Here is an 18,664-nt window from a genome sequence, read left to right as displayed (position 1 = left end):
ATTAATCTGGATAATGAACAGTCTGATATGTTTTTCTTTCATATACAACAATAAATATGGGGGCTGGGGAGGTGGCTCAGTGGAATAAGCACTTCCCTTGCAAGTGCAAGGGCCTGAGTTCAATCCCCAGTTCTGCAAAAAATAAATAAATAAATAAATAAATAAATAAATAAATATGTTGTCTATTTTACATTTACAATTTCTCAATAATTACCTTTTAATACTAGTAATTGTGATGAGCAATACATATGGATAAAAGACGTCAAGTAAATCTTCAAAACTATGTCTACTAGCACTTTCTTTTTTGGGGGTGGATACTGAGAAACTCAGCACCTAGTGCTTGCCAGGCATGTGCTTTTCCCACCGAGCTATTATGGCCAGCACTCTTTTACGTCCTGTTTCTTTTTTTACTAGCATTTCTTTGAGCCTTTATTACCAACCACATTGCTTGAGGAAAAAAAATAAGTTTTATAGTTATTTTTCATTTTACAGAATTCCTTGAGATACATCAAACAATGAAATATAAACGTTATGGACACCAGGGGTCTCAATCCAAACAATGTATATATTTTGAAAGGTAAATATAATACCTTGATTTTCAGTATTCTCTATTGTACTTTAGCAGTGATTTCAGTTATGTGTGTAGGCAACATGCTATAGCGTTATGACCTGCACATTCAACTCAGTTCCCAATAGACAACACACATAGTTTCCAACGGTACCAAGTACATATTTGCAGAAGTATCGCAGGTAAAATACCTCATGTAACATCTGAACTCATCATTTCTTCAAAATTGTAATAGTTTAAAATCTTCCATATTGGTTTTCTAAAACAAATTGTTAAGCAATACATTACTATATCTTCATTTTTAACTATTTTGAGATAATGGGAACGTGCATGCAATTTTAAGAAACAACATAGAGAGATGACTTAATTTCCCCAATGTTTACAACGTGTTAATCTGTACTACAATGTCACATGTTGGGGTACTTACATTGATAAGGCCACCTATCTTATTTAGAATGTCCTAGTTTGACCAGAACTGATTTGTATGGATGTGCTATGTGTGTATGCAGTTTTTTTCTTTTCAAATCAGGTCATATATATGGAATCATAGTATAGGTACTCTTTTCCAGTGCTCTTTTTATTGAGCCTACTTCCCAGGAGAGATGTACAAGTTACTGCACAAACCAAACCTTTGCTCTTCTTTATTGGTAAATACTACTCCGTGGTATAGCTTTAATGCAGTTGATCTAACCTTACTCATTAAAGAAGATTGGGATGTTTCTAATTTTTGTCTGAGTAAGGTGTCTATGAACATTTACACATATATTTGTGTGAATGTAATTTTATTTTATTCATGGTCTTGCTATGTAGTCCAGGGCAGCTGTGAGCTCACTATGTAGCCCAGCTTGCCTTAAAGACACAACCTTTTGCTCAGCCACCCAAGTGTTGTAGTCATAGATAGATGGCATCACGTTCAGCTTTAGCATAAGTTTTATGTCTCTGAAATGTGTTCATAATTTTGATAAGTATATATTAATGCAATCAGTTTTCTTTATAATATGATGTATTTTATATTTCGCTTTTAAAATATGATTCTTTATTTTGTGGTGTTGGGGACTGAACTAAAATAGCCATGATTCTAACAAGGCCCACCTGATCACCAAAGGGGCCTGTGGAACAAAAAAAGATAATAATCTTCACACTAGCCTGTTTCCTCTACTTTTCACTTCCACTAGATTTATTGCACTTTCCAATTAAAGGAGAACATACATATATCACTTTATTTTATTTTTTATCAATAGAGTGAAAACTAAAAGCCACATGATCATCTCCATTGATGCAGAAAAGGCTTTTGACAAAGTCCAACCCTCATTCATGTTCAAAGTCCTACATAAAATTGGAACAGATGGCCTCTACTTCAATCTGGTAAAAGCCATTTATGAAAATCCAACGGCTAACATAATCCTAAATGGGGAAAAACTGAAATCTTTTACTCTTAGATTGGGTACAAGACAAGGATGTCTTCTACCACCACTCCTATTCAATATAGTTCTGGAATCATTAGCTACAGCCATTAGACAAGAGAAAGAAATAAAAGGAATAAGAATAGGTAAAGAAAAAGTTAAATTATCATTATTTGCAGATGACATGATACTTTACTTGAAAGACCAAAAAAACTCCACCTAGAAGCTATTAGAATTAATACAGAAATTCAGTAGCATAGCAGGTTATAAAGTCAATACCCAAAAGTCAATAGCATTCCTCTACACAGATAACAAACACACTGAGAGGGAATTTATAGAAACAATACCTTTTACAATAGCACCGATGAAAATGAAATACTTTGGAATTAATCTAACTAAAGAAGTCAAAGATCTTTTCAATTAAAATTACAGTAGTCTCAAAAAAGAGATCGTAGAGGATTTTAGAAAATGGAAAGATATTCCATGCTCCTGGATAGGAAGAACCAACACTGTGAAGATGGTCATACCCCCAAAATTGCTGTATAGATTTAATGCAATCCCTATCAGACTACCACCAACATACCTCACAGAGCTAGAGAAATCATTCCTAAAATTTATCTGGAACCAGAAAAGACCTAGAATATCAAAGGCAATCCTGGGAAATAAAGACAAGGCAGGAGGCATTACAATTCCTGACTTCAAATTATACTACAAGGCTACTGCAATAAAATCAGCATGTTACTGGCAACCAAATAGACCGGAGGATCATTGGAATAGATTAAAAGACGCTGAAGCCCCTATGAACACACTCAGCCACCTTATCTTTGACGAAGTGGCCAAACATACTCACTGGAAGATGGCCTCTTTAACAAATGGTGCTGGAAAAACTGGCTCTCTACATGCCGAAAACTCAAACTTGACCCAGGTCTATCACCATGCACTAAACTAAAGTCAAAATGGATTAAAGATCTAAACAATAAAACAGAAACACTAAATCTCTTGGAAGAGAAAGTAGGAGGAACTCTTGAAGACATGGGGTAGGTAAAGAGTTTATGAACAAAAATCAAATTGTATGTATCACTTTAAATGGAAAAAAGTCATCAATGTAAATAGTGACTTTAAAAAATGGGAAGGATTTGACAAGTGACAATGTCCCAAGGAAGAAATAATATATTTGACATAGCCAGTGTTACTGTTGTACTATTTAAAGATAGAAACAGTAGTGCAATCCTATGAGCATTTATGCTAAGGTGAAAGCTATAAATGTACTTAAATATTTTCCTTCCCTATTTTACAATTTCATAGGTGTAATTCTAAGAGTAACTTTAGACACTGAAACAAAGCTAGGTTAATAATACTTTCATAAGTTAAAAATGCTTCTTACAGCCTAGATAGAAAGTAAATTTTAAGTATGTAATGAAGCTATAAGCTGTAAATGAAATGAAGAAAAAAATTTTTCCACAGAACAAAAAAACACCCCATTATTTTCATACTGTTTGCTTTCCCAACATTCTAGCAAGTGCTGTCAGCCAAAAAGATTACACAGAATGTTATTCAATTCCTTGCCTCATTGCAGATAGGAGGCAATGCATCAATAGGAAAATAGCCAAAGTGTAGAAAAATAAGGAAAATCAGAAGAATTATATGTATTTTACATGAAAAGAAATGGATTGTGTTTTTAGTACTGAATGAGATTGTCAGACTCAGGTATCAACAATACCTTACAAATAGTTTCCACAATTTTTTCTATATACTATTTCATCTGAGTCTAACAGCAGGGAAACATGTTATTAAAACTGTTTTTTTTTTCCAGTTGTGAAAATTGAGTCATGGGGAAGTCATGACTTGTCTGAGACTATATAACTGGCAAGTAATTGTCAGAAGCTAGACCAGCACCAAACTATATAGTTCCTTTCTAAAAGCAGTATAAAACTATCTTCAAAGGAGCATAACATTTTTATAACAAAAAGAGAAAAGTAGGCAAAAATTTCTTTAGTATTTCTTATCCTTATGGGCTGAGTGAATTTAGTTAACCTATCACTTGACTTCTGGGGACTCAATTTCAATTCCATAAAATGGACAAAGTCTATACACTATCTATCCTTAGGTTTGTTTCATGGGAATACAGTGTCTGGTATACAATAAGAATTTCATTAATTAATATCATTTATATAGTACTTTATCATTTATTTAAGAAGTATTATCGGGGCCAGGGAGATGGCTCAGTGGAATAAGGGCTTCCCTGGCAAGAGCAAGGGCCTGAGTTAAATCCCCTGTTCTGCAAAAAAAATAAAAAAGCATTATCTGTAATAACTGGATAGTGAAAGAAATACTGGTGTCACTGAATTTAGTAATTTCTAGCCCCCTACCATATTCAGGCACAGGAGGCCTGATAATTTTTCCAAGGTGCTCAGGAAGGCATTCTTAGAGATTAGGCTCTTATTTTAAAAACTATATTCTTAGCGTCTGTAGGGTTCTTTGAAGTGTCTTGGGGGGTGTCTTAGCAGCTGACTGTGGAACGTGTAAAAGGGAAAAGCCACCAGGACAGCGCCCAAGCCTCTGCCCCCCTAGTAAAGTATTTGCACATTTATCTGCTTTATATATTCGGATTCCACATGATTTCTTATGGAGAATCAGCTCTGATGGTAATAAAGTTTTAAACCTCCTGAACTAGATGAACATGTCATTCTAAATTTGTGATTCACAGCATAACACTATATGAATACTACAGCAGAAGTCATGCTTTTTTAAGAATAAAAAAAATTTTGAGTGATACTGAAGATCAACCCAGAGGGTCCTACCACTGAGGTGTATCATCAGCAATTATTTTAAGATAAGGGCTCCTTAAATTGCCCTGGGTGATCTTTTTCTCTTTTTAATGTAATAAAAGAAGATATGAATAGAAATAGAAAAAATACTCCTTTTGTATAAAAAAAATCTCGTAACAAAGTAGTTAGAGAATAACAATGGCTAACGTAATATGCTATCATGACCTTAAAAGAATGGCTAAAATATTACTCAGAGTACAAGTCACAGACAAACAACAATTTCTATCTTATAAAGAAGAAATAAAAAGATAAAAGCTCTTTCTCAGCAAGCAAAAGAAACTACTAATATAAATGAAATAAGCTAGCATTTACCTTAAAATATTTTGGCAAGAACAGAACAGATAATTGGGGCAATTATTTGAGCATTTCCCTACTTTCTATTTATCTATCTTCTATTTAGTTCTTTAATGATTCAAGAAAATGTGGTATTTATACACAACAGAATACTACTCTGCTATAAAAAGATAAACTTGAGGCATTCATAAGCCAGTGAATATAATTTAAGAACATAATATTAGGTAAAAGAACTCAGACATACAAACTTAAATATCACATGGTTTCTCTTTTTTAGAAACTTAAAAAGTATGTACCTGTCTATCTGTCTGTTCCTGGATGATTCTAAACTTGCAATCCTACTACCTTAACCTCCAAAAGTACTAGGATTATAGATGTACAGCACCACACCTGACTTGAAGCATAAAATTTTCAATGGCTACCATATTCTTCACAAATATATTGATTATTCGGGTTTTCTTTGTAAAGAAACTGAACTACAGAACAGTACAGAAGCTATCTCTTATTATACATATAGACTCTTTTTCATATAAAAATACTACCACTTAATATTTATTGAGTTCTTATGATATTCCATGCTCTAGAAGTATGGCAAGAAGCTGAAATATGTCAGAGTCCAGAGTCTGTGGGGGTGGTGAAGTGTCATAAGATCGTGATCACAGGAGATAGAACAGTCGAGAAGTTTCATTGATACATGACTTGACTCTTGGTTAAGGTCAGATAGTGTGTCAAATTTTGGAGTTTCATTTTATAAGATAATACAACAAAGCTAGACATAAAATCAGCTGAATAACCAACTTCTAAAAAAGTCCTGACATCTTAATCATAACATCTATATTTGTATTTAGGATCACATTACTGTTGAGAAGTAAAACTATCTCTGGCTAATGAGAGAGCTATAATATGAAAACACATTTGTACCAAAATAAAGACCAAATAATATCACAAAATGTTGTCTGTACTGATCAAAATTTAACCAAATATCAAACAGAAAACACAGGAAACACAGTTGGGCCATCCGATTGCACTACAGGCACAGAAAACCCCAAACTTCTGGCACTGTCATTTATTCACACTGTGAGCAGCAATTCAGATTCAGAAAAGTATCAGTGAAAATCATTTTAATTCACATTTTACTATTTTGAATGTTACTTTAACATGTATGTTTGATTTTATAAGTTACATAAGAACTAGAAACATAACTTAAATCTTACTTTGTTTTTCTTTATCTGGTATAATTAAAACACTTAAGTTAAAATTGGGGTATTTGAGAAGTATTTTCATTTTAAAAGGTTATATTGTGCCAAATTTGAGAAACTGCCAGAAGGGCACTGAAAGGGTTTAGGATAAAGTTAACTTCATTGTAAATGATGGCTGGGACAGGGAAGGAGGTATGCAGAAGTTGCTGGGAAGGTACTGGCAGCAATGGGCTAATGTAGAGAATTTTTAAATTTTCAAGGAAGAATGTGATAATGTGTTAATCATACACTGCAGTTAGAAAAGACTGCATTAGAAGGTTGCTCTAGACTTTTTTCATGTAGGTAAGTGAATGAGATGACAGAGACACTAAGATGTTTTTGAGGGGGGAAACCAAGGTTTGGAAAATCTGAGCAAGGTCACATTACTGCTATGTGCTAGAGCCTGAAATCTGATCTTAAGTCTATCTGACTCTAGGATTGGTGGGCTTAACGACTAAGCACAGGGTCTCCACATTAATGATAACAAGGCTGTGTTCATTGCCATAGGAAAGAAGGCCATGTAAAAATTCTAGCTTGGACTGAGAAAGGGTGATACTGTCAAAGTGAGATCAATCTGATCAAGTAGCACTACAAAATGGCACAATAGTTCTCTGCCTTTGCTTTTCCCTGCACACATCCAACAAAAAACACCCCTCAAGCAACCAGTACATAGTGAATATCCAAGAACTGACAAGTAAGCCTACAACAATCCTTACACTGCAGAATAGAGAAAAAGCACTACCCCAAAGTGAAAAAAACAGTTCTTTTTATGTCACATGCACAAAGATCCCCTGGATCCATGGCTTTTGGAGTAGGATGCGTAGAGGAAGACCATTCTAGGACCCTTTGCATGAAGCTTGACAACTCAAGGCCAACTCAAAAATTCAACCGCATACCAAAAAAATAACTGATTCTAAAATAGGAAAAAAAAAAAACCTAACACACATTTCTCGAAAAAAGTTATAAAAAAGACAACAGGTATATTTTTAAAATGCCAACATCACTAATAACTGTGAAAATGAAAGTCTTATCACAGATAGGACTTCATTCCTGTTAGAATGGCTGTTATTAAAAAGACAAATGATGCCAAATGTTAGCAAAGATGTGCTTTATAACTGACTGACCCTCTTGACAATTTCACAATGGTTCGGAGATCACTAACTTTGGAAACATGAAAATTTTATTTAAATCCTAGGCCTCTTACTTACAGTTGTTTAACTTTATCAGTAATAGGTTTTCTATTTCATTTATGTATCACAGGATTCTTTTGAGGATTTAAACATAGATAAATATAAACTATACAACACTATGTCTGATAAGTAGTTAGGTATGCAGTATGTATTTCTTGCCTATCATCATTATCAACATCTACTTCTTGACTGTACTAGGCACCAATCACTGTACATTTATTATCCTAATTCTAGTGAGGTGGTTTGTTTGTTTGAGACAAGATCTCTCTACATAGTTTAGACTATCCTTGAATTCACTATGTAGCTCAGGATGACCTCACACTCAAGTGAATCCTCCTGCTTCAGCCTCCTAAATGCTGAGATTACAGGCATGCACTCCCATGCTAGGCTATTATCCTAATCCTTTCTGGCAACTTTATAAAGCAATAATTATTCACGTTTTACATATAAAAATTGAACCTAAAGAACCTTATAAAATTGTCTCAGGTCACACAAAGTCACTAAGCAAAGAGATGCAAACTTTGACCCATTTGAACTCCTTCCAGGGACCCATAAAATCCCTTGTAAATTTGCCACTGCCTATTTTTAGAACTTCATCTGATTCTATCTGCTATCTCTTCTTCAGTAACTTCCACATCCAGTAGTGTGTTCTCTAACACTGAAACCTATGCACTGTATTCCCATGTTAGGGCCTTTGCCTGTGTTTCTTCTGCTTAAAAGGCTCCTATTCTAAATTGTGCATGGTTGTTTCCTGTCCATCATTTGACTACCAAACACTCACACGGGCTTCTCTGACCATCTTGTATGATGCAGTCCATCATTAAAAAAACATCTTTCAAAAATATGTATAACTTTCAGTTTGGGGGGATTTTATTACAGTCTGGTATTTTATTTATTCATATGCTGATTGTCTGTTGGCCTTCACTAAAACACAAGTTCAGACAAGTTTTGTCTTTCTTGAACCTATATGTTCAGCCCATGATGCAGAGCCTACAACATAGGTGATCCTCTCAGTATTGGTTGGGTAGATGGAAGAATGAAAATAAATCCTGTCGTTTTAATTCAGTTATTTAAATACACATGTACACACAAAAACTGGACTGACACTTGGTGGTCACCTTGTAACACCCAGGTGAATTGAACCAGCATAGTGTTAAGTGAGGGAGGTCACCTGAGGATTGTTAAAAAAGCGGGGAGTGGGCAGATGGCTCAATAGAATAAGTGCTTCCCTGGCAAGTGCAAGGACCTAGGTTCAATCCCAGGTTCTGCAAAAAAAAAAAAAAAAAAAAAAGGAAAGGCACAGAAGTTGCTTAGAGCTCTTGGTTCTTTGGTGGCTGCTGTTGGTTGTTTTGGAGGAGTTTGTTATGCTGACTTTCCTGATATAGACTCAGCTGGTCTCATCATCAGACAAGCTCAGGACCTCTTGCCACTGAGGATGGCTGTGGTACTGTTGGGGGAGCTCTGGTGCTCACTTTGAGCATTGCTTCCTGGCTCCAGTGCAGAACTCTCAGAATTCTGGCACAGACCCTTCATCCCACCAGTACAGATTTTCTCAATTCCACCACTGACTTTTGGGCCTTCCTAGTGTAAATTCATGAAACAGGCCTACAGAGAACATTGTCATAGGTCCTTGTCCTCCAGTCGGACTCATGGGGTCATTGTTATGATCTCTAGATCTTAAGCTGGATTCATGTAGGACATTGCTACATGAGGGAACCAGGCTGGATTCATTTGTTTTAGTGTCTGGACAGATTCCTTACACTATCTTTGCATATGAAGCTTTGATGGACTATTCTAAAATAATTCTATAGATTATGTAGCCTCTGTATTTCCCTTGTAAGCCCTGACTATAACAGATGTACTTCAATTTTGGGAAGCAAATGAGTTACAGGTAATTTTTCTTGTGACACAATCTTAACGGTAAGTTTCCCTGAAACACATCACATGTCAGATATATTTTTTTAATGTATTCCATAGAGGGTCTACAGGGTCTCACTATATAGATCAGACTCATAGTGATTTTCTTTTTTTTCCATAATTTTATTGGGAAATAAATAGCAATGAGAAAGTTTCAAATCAAATTGGAAGGACAGTTCCAATAATTAACACATTGCATATTGCCTTCCTAGTGGTTATTTGTTGTACAAGATGCACACATGATATCCTGCTTACAAACACTATTAGAACAAATCCCTCTATTCCTTGAATAAAGAATGTAGCTATATATCTATTTTAGCCATTTTGAATACACAAAGTGGTCATTCATCTGTATCCCCTTTTTTGTTTAGTTCCATCATTTAAATATTACAGGTGTGTAAACTCAGTAAAATATTCCAAAATAGTCCAGTAGTCCATAATAGTACTGGGGCTTCCACTTGATTGGCAATGTCTGAAGTTGTAAACCTGTGTCCCCTACACCTCAACATAACAACATGGCTTTACTTCTTGTACTTTGCTTTTGTACTTTTCTGCTGAATGGTTAAGACCAAGATAAAGCGAGACCTATGTAGCAAGAATTGTGTCTTTTGGGTCTGATAAGGTCAGTGAAATTCCCTCAGGATTTATCTTGAGACCATGTACATCAGATTGTAGATCCTTTGTCAGTGTCAGCCATGTGGATGAGTCACGGCCATTGTTTTTCTTGTTTTCAGCCTCCCAAGCGCTGGGATTACAAGCACATGCCACTAGGCCCAGTCTCAATCTCAATCACTGCCTCAATGAGCCCCTGGGTTGAGGCTGGCACGGCACACTGGAGAAGTAACCCAGTACCTGAGTCTGCCTAAGCAGGCGCTTTAGTTCACTGAGATATCTGGCCAGTCTCATTTTTTGTTTTTTGAGACAAGTGTCTTGCTATGCTGTTTGGGTTGGCCTTGTGCTCACTTTTGTAGCCCCCAGGCTGGTCTCGAACAAATAGCAATCCTCCTCTCTCAACCCCTAGAGAGCTGGGATTACAAGGGTATACCACCACACCTGGTTCCCCAAATACACTCATAAATTTTAATCAGATTAAATTTCTTGACTTCACATTTTATTAGTTTTATTAAATGTCTATCCACTCTATCAGTTCTGGAAACAAATCTCTAGATCTTTCTCCTTCTTCAACATTATAAATCAGTCCATTTATCAATCTAGTCCTCTGACCACTCAAAGTCCCATATCTATTGTTTTAAATTACCTGAATGTAGAGTGAATGATTATAATAGATCAGGTTGTCAATCCAAACACATCACCAGTAACACCAAGGAAGTGATGAAAAAAGTATCTCATTGGAGTGGAAAGAACAGCACTTACATTATAAGCCTCCTTGGCCCCTTTTTCTTTGGCCCCTTAAGACAAACACAGGATCTCTGGAATTATCTGATTTTCCCTCTTATGAAAATGTGGATGTTGAGCTAGAACACAATCCCTGAGGCTGCCTGCAACTTTAATACTCCACAGTTCTAAGACAAGCTGAGGAATAAAAATACTGCCTGAGATCTATAAGAAAATGTGACCAGTTTCAAGACAAAAATCAGAACAGAGACACACATATTTGTGAGGGTTTAAGTTTCTCTCCAAGGAAATATCACTGGGTTTCTGAGTCTCACACCTTGTAAATTTTCTACTTTTATTCTTAGTCCCAAGAGAGAAACCAGAATTGATCTGATTATTAACCCTTACACTCCTTACTGCTCCATCATTATGCTCCGAGTCTTTCATTCAGGGCACAGTCACTATAATTTTTCTCCTTCCTTACATTTCTTCAAAGACAGTGAGCTCTTAATGATATGCACAATTCTTTAGGACACTGTGTGACACATTTCATATTATCAGAAGTTTAGAAAATCATAAGGTAGGCAAAGGGGCTTTCTTTCAACATGTTTTACATTTAATGATGCATAAAATTCTTCATGACAGAAGCATTTTTGTGAGCAATATCATATACATGATAAATTTAGAGATGTCTGTCTCAAAAATATTTTTTAGTGATTTTATTGAAAAACAAATAGCAATGAGACAGTTTCAAAACCTATTAGTAGGATGGTTTCAATAATTAATACATTGCATATTGTTGTCTTAGTGGTTATTCATAGTATAAGATGCAGACATCATATCCTATACTCAAACACTATTAGAAAAAAATCTTTCTATTCAATGAATTAAGAGAATGTAGCTGTATATCTATCCTAACTATCAAAAATAATTTGTGACATTCAAACAAACTGCCATGCACTGTTACTACAAAGTATGGCAAAAATTAAGCTAATTTGGAACACATTCGAAAACATAAGGAGTCTCTTGACGAACATTAAACATTGATAGGGATTCACTATAAAATTAACTGAAAGCAAAAATGAAGCAGAAACTAAAGGGCAAAACTTCTACTCTTGGTCCAGGAAATAATTAACTGAATGGCTTGAAAGGTTACAGAGAGCACAAACTTCTGGTGGTCAAAGTAGAATGACACTGAAATGCTGATACACAGAATAGCCACTACACTAGAAATGTGACTATGGAATAGTGGTAAATGTTTTGAGTACTTACCAAAGTGCTGTAAAGGTATTATTTTGCCTATGACATTAACTATTTCAAAGAATCTCTTAGCTCCTAAAGTATAATGGTACATTATGTTTCATGGAAACTAAAAAGCCTTCATGAATTGCTTTCATTTCTATTTCAACCAGTTTATTAATTAAGGACATATTTACTAAGCACCAGTTATGGGTAGGCAATAGGTAGACAAAGATGACTAGTCCATGGCTCAAAGTCATATTTAAGATGATGAGAATAGCATTTTCATTACCGAGATGTAACTTAATGAAAATTTCATTGACTTTTCCTAAGATTTCTACTGTTTTTAAAGCAATACTGTTTCTAGAATAAGAAAATTTATGGATTTACCTTTTAAAATTCATAGAAAGAGAGGACCTGCCAGTTAGCTCAGTTGTTTAAAAGTGCCTGCTTATGTAAATGCAGTCAGGCACAGGATACTGTGGTTTGATCCCCAGCTCCACATGCTTTACCAGGCCCACCCTTAATGCAGCCTGAGCCAGCCAAAAAAAAAAAAAAACTTCTCAACTTTCAAGGGGTGGCCAAATAGCTCAGAGGACGCAAGCTGGGGCAGGGGCAGGGATGAGCTGTCATCTCCAGACCTGCCCCGCTCCTGGGGCACGCTAAGATGGCAGCTGAGACTGGGCGTGGTAGCACACCCCTCTAATCCTAGCTCTTGGGAGGCTGTAAACAGGCGGGTCACTACAAATCCAATCTAGTAGGGAAACCTTGAACACCCTGTAGGTGAAACCTGGAATACCCTGTAGACCCTTCCCTAAAATACAAAATAAATAAATAAATAAATAAATCATAGAAACTGACACAAAGAATGAATACAAATTATTTTTCATACCACTGTTTCATTGTCTGTTTCTTCAACTGAAATACCTCAAATTAGTAAATATTTTAATGCTATTTTATATCTATCATGTTAACTCAGAGTTTTTTAAAGAATGCAAAATGGTAAAAAAAATTACAAATGATACAAAATTTCATTAAACAAACTAATAAGAATTTCACTAAGGTTGTTGTATTGCATAATGTTATCTTCAAATTAGTTGTTTAGGATACCAGATATAAACCTGAAAAATGGGTAAAAGAACTTATAAGAAATTCAAATGAGGGAAAAATAAAATAAAATCTTAAGCATTAACTACCTACTTCAATAGAACAGCAGAAATCATCAGTACAATACAATTACCAAAAGTATCCTACATATACATAAATATATCTTTTCCCTTCTTCCTTTAGTCCTTTTTTTATCTCAACATTTTCTTCTCATTGAACAAATTCTTTTCCTTTCACAGCATCTATTGTAAGTTTCAGATTTTATTTACTCTTTCAGGGTGTTGTTTGCACATGTGGGTTTGATTTATTTCACTCACCAATACACTCTCTAGTAGCATCACATTTACCTTTTTGTATAGCTCAGTAATACCTCATGGAGTTTTTTTTTAAAGAATGTATTTTCCTTCTTGAATTTAAACCTAATACATAACAAATTAAAAAGAACATATGTGGGGCCAGGGAGATGGCTCAGTGGAATAAGCGCTTCCCTGGCAAGCGCAAGGGCCTGAGTTCAATCCCCAGTTCCACCCAAAAAAAAAAAAAATGAATATATGTAAAGCAAGTTGCAAGGTAGGAACTAATCATTCATAAGCCAAATAATCAGTTCTTGCTATATTTGAAGAAATCTTATGATCTATTTTTACATAAGCAACTAATAAATGCATTATATAATGAGTTAAAATGGAAATTAAAAAGTTTGAAAGTATAAATATGTAATTTGTCTATAAAAGAAAGATTCAGTTGTCAACACATACACAAAGTGCTAGAACTTAGTAAAATATAATTGCTTTAGTTTGGGAATTTAACACAGTAGTACAGTCTCACAAAGTAATAAACTACCACACAAACAAAAAATATATTAGGTGTAAAAATATATATAATGTACTCACAACCCTCAGACTAATTTATAGAAGATTTATCTATATTTTTTATCTATGTGAAATAATATCGTCTAGATATTGGCTTAAGTTTGTAATGTAACATATAAAGCTGTCCAGAAGTCATGTAGCAGTATTAACTAATGCAGAATATAGTTGAAGAAACTAAAAGGCCCTGCTCATTTAATGAGGATAGAACATCTTTTTTTTTTTAATCAACGGTGGTGGAAACATTCAAATTTAGTATAACTTTTCTAGAAAGCCATCTAATATAATGATTCAAGAGCATAAACAACTATAAATTCTCTTTAACTAATCATCCTTTTCCAAGGGATATACCACATAAAATACTCTAAATTGTAGACAGACCTATATGTTCAAAGATGATCATGACAGCATTTTGATAATACAGAAATTTACACTCTTAAGACTATAGGTGGAGAAAAACAGATAAAACTGCTATATCTACATGAATCTAAAAAGTCATTAAGCCTTTTAATGTTTTGGAGATATGTTTTCAAGTCAATGTTATTTGAAAGGAGATACAAAACCATATGATTTCAACTATGCAAAAATGTTTTTATACTCTAATCAGTAATCTATGGCAATCTTAATGATAATTATACCAAATAGGATTTCAGTGCACATTAGAATTTGCTTTGTAGAGCCTAGGGCTAATAGTCTGTGATTAGCATGAAGAAAGTGCTGTGTTTAATCCTCAGCCCTAAAAACAAAACTATGCTTCTAGACTTACTGAAGAGAAGATCATTTTCATTTTCTAAATGAATTATATTTTATTTTTAAAAAGAAAGCTTTATCATTTGTTTTGGTCAATTTTAATCAACATGCATAAGTATATGTCTTAAATAAAAGGGTAAAAATATAAAAGGTGAGGGAAAATGAATATAATTAAAATAAAAATAAAATAAAGACACACAATACTACAGTGGACATAATCAGAATTAAGATGTGCTGTGTACATGTATTAACTCCCCAAGATGAATGTAATTTAATCATTATGTATTATAAACACATACCAATACAATTTTTAAAAGAAAATAACAACAGTGGTAATAACGTATAAAAGAAATAATACAGTAAGGATACAAAAGAAAGCATTTCTCTTGTATCAAAGCAGGAACAATCTCTCCTGTTTTAACAACAACAAAAAAGGACCAATTCTTTGAACTGGAAGTTGGGGGATGGGTGTGGAAAGCACTGAGTGATGTTCATGTACTAACTATGCATGATGAATGTAACCACTATGTGTCATAAAAATGAACTAAATTTAAAAAATGAAATGAATATATGGCAAAGGAATCTACAGACAGAGGGAAGAAAGAGGGAGGAGAGAGGAAGGAAAGTAGATAGGAAAGGAGTAAGATGTGTTAAGGACTTGTACCTATTCGTACAATGAACATAAATGTTCTATACTCAAGTACCAATGTTTTGAAAAGACAAAATAGGAAAATAAAACAATACTGAAATGCAACTTTCTACCTACAATATCTGGATATATGGTGGCATCAAACTCCCAAATTGGAAAATCCAGAGCAAGGAATATGTAACTTGCTGTTTGGTTTTGTTAAAGCTATGATGTGTTTGCTTACAGTTCTTATAGTTAGCAATACAGATTTTAAACTAACAAATAAGAATGAAAGAAGACTCTTTCATTGTGCTTTCCTATCAGTGTCCTTCATTTACAAGAGACAAGTACATCCTGCCTAAACTTTCTTATTTTTCAGCATTCAAATACTTCCCAATTGGAAAAGACATGAAAAAATACTGAAACATGACTCCTAATGCATTGGACATGATAAATAAATTATTATTGTTGTTGTTGTTGTTGTTGTTGTTTTTGACCAACTCAGCGCACCCTGAGGGTGGGGCTTGCATGGCATGTGGTGCCAGGGATCAAACAGTAGTCCTCTGCACCTGCCTAAGCAGGTGTTTTAGACTGCTGAGCTATCTATCTTACATACATTAGCATTTTCAAAATTATTCCTAGAAGTCTGTCTCATTCTGATTTTCTCTATAACCCCTTAACATAATTAGCATGTTGAGGAGGCTATTAAAAATTAAACATCCCACAACAGGAGCACATAGTTTTCCCATTGTTCAATGTTTAATTATATCCCTCATTTTTACATAGTTGAAAGTCTATATCCTACCACACATAGAATTTTTTGAAGACACTATTAGAAAATGTTTTCTTGCAATGTGTTAATTATTGAAACTGTAATCCTAATTTGATTTGAAACTGTCTCATTGCTATTTGTTTCTCAATAAAATTATGGGGAAAAAAAGAAAATGTTTTCTTTGATTTAGATGTACTTTACATAAGTCATTTTAGAGCCTACCTAATGTTCTACTGAGTGCACTGCCCATGACTGAGGCATTCTCTTCTTTTTCAAATTAAGTTTTCTGTCCATTCCAATTTTCCATGAGTATAGTCAATTCTGAAATGAACACATACTTTTTCTTATGGAAAATCTCCTTATGGTAAATTCTCCAAAGTACTATATGACTAGAGTCAGGGAGTATAAATATTTTCTACATTCTGTCAAATTGCTTTTCAACAGGATTTAATGCTAATAGCACAACACAATAATGTGTAATGTTCACACTACCACTTTTGTTATTTTCAACTGACTAGATGGGAAATAATTCTAATTTCTAAAAGTTGCACTTTTCAACTGTTGCATTTAATTTTTGCTAAATATAATGATTTTCTACTCACTTAAATACATTATCTGCTTTTCAAATTTTTCTACATAAACCAAAACGTTTCCATTATGCCTTATGTACCAACACTATTAGTCTTAGATACCAAACTATTCATCTTTTGTATAGAAATTTATACATTTTTTTCTCAGTGCCATATTATTTGTACTTTTCTGTTGTTCTTGTATATACAGGTATATACATGCAGCAGAAAAGCTAAAAGAATACCTTTTATAGCTATTTCAGAAAAGTGAAGTCATAAAACAAAATGGTAAAACACAGTATTTAAACTATATGAGAGTTATAGGGCCGAGGAGACAGCTCAGTAGAATAAGTACCTCCCTGGCATGCGCAGGGTCCTGAGTTCAATCCCTGATACCAGACACAAAAAGGTTATAATTATCTCTGAAGTAAATTTATTTAAGTATATAAATAAGAAATGGGATTATATGACTGTGAACAAAACAGGTAACAAAGAGTCTATATTTAAATGGCAAGGGAATAACCATTTCTGACAAAACTAAACAAAAAGGGGGGATACAAATGAAGGACCATTTTGTATCTGTGTACACAAAATAGTTAAGATAGTTACATAACTACTTTCTCTTAATTCAATGAGAAGAAAGATTTGTACCAATAGTGCTTGGACAGGATATCATGTTTGCATCTCGTACTATGAATAACCACTACGAAGACTACAATATGCAGTGTATTAATTATTGAAACTGCTCTATTAACTGGTCTTGAAACTTTCTCATTGCTTTTTGTTTCTCAATAAAACTAATTAAAAATATGCTAAAATTAATAACTAAATTCAGTAGCATAGGACTATACAAAGTTAACCCTCAAAATTTGGTAGTGTTCCTGTATAATAAACTCCCTAAGGAGAAATTAGGGAAACAATACCTTTCCCAATGACATAAAAATTAAAATAAAGTACATAGAAATTAACTTAACAAAGCAATTCAAAGATTTCTACAATGAAAACTATAGAACCCTGAAAAAGGATATCAGAATATGGAAAAAACATCCCCTGCCCTTAGGTAAGCCAAATAAATGTAAAATGGCCATACAGCCAACACTGTGATACAAATTTAACATAATCCGAGTCAAACTACCAATAGTATTCTTCATAGGGCTACAGAAAGCAGTTCCAAAATTTATAAGGAACCAAAAGAAACCTCAAATATCAAAAGCAACTCTGGGTAACAAGGGCAAAGCAAGGGACCTCACAATCCTGTACTTCAAGTTCTACTATGAAGTTACAGAAATAAAAACAGAATTGTATTGGCAAAAACAAAAACCAAAGCAGACTTGTGAACCAATGCAACAGAATTAGGGATGCAGAAACAATTCCAGGCATAGTCAGTTACCTTATCTTGACAAACCAAATGTCTTCCCTGGACACAAAGTGCTGAGTAAACTGGTTAACCAGATGGTGAAAATTTAACCCAGACCCATATTTCTCATCATGTACTAAATTAAAATAAAAGCAAGTCAAAGTTCTAAATATTAAAACAGAAACATAATCTGTTGGAAAACAGAATAGGTGAAGCTCTTGAAGATACAGCTGTAAGCAAAGACTTTCTGCACAGAAAGCTGGTTGCGTGAGAGATACTAAAATCAAAACATTAGATCCTATCAAATTTAAAAGCTTCTTCATACTAAAGAAAACAAGACACAGACTTTAGAAACAACCTACAAAATGGGAAAGAGTTTTGTCATCTACTCAGACACTGGACTAATATCTGGATTTTTATGTAAAGAAATCAAAATATTAGATGTCCATATTTAATAACCTAATAAAATTGGTCAGCAGAAATGAAGAGATATTTCTGAGATGAAGTACAAATGGCTAAGAAACACATGAAAAATGTTCTGCAATGTTGCATATTTGAGAAATGTAAATTTTTTTAAAAATTAAGTTATAAGTACATTCCTGG

General features: G+C 34.1%; 1 protein-coding gene and 1 pseudogene across 5 annotated transcripts in view; one reads left to right on the top strand and one right to left on the bottom strand.

Annotated features, from left to right (window-relative positions):
* Nucleotides 1-18,664, bottom strand: part of Diaph2 (diaphanous related formin 2) — an 890,957-nt gene that overhangs the window by 692,477 nt on the left and 179,816 nt on the right. The gene's annotated exons all lie outside the window — the stretch shown is intronic.
* LOC105743973 overlaps nucleotides 17,739-18,664 on the top strand; it is a 2,395-nt pseudogene continuing 1,469 nt past the window's right edge.

This window comes from Octodon degus, unplaced genomic scaffold, assembly GCF_000260255.1.
Source record: "Octodon degus isolate 3935 unplaced genomic scaffold, OctDeg1.0 scaffold00198, whole genome shotgun sequence".
In the NCBI taxonomy this organism is placed as follows: Eukaryota; Metazoa; Chordata; class Mammalia; order Rodentia; family Octodontidae; genus Octodon; species Octodon degus.
Note: the sequence above shows the minus strand (reverse complement) of the source record. Positions and strands in the feature narration are given on the sequence as shown.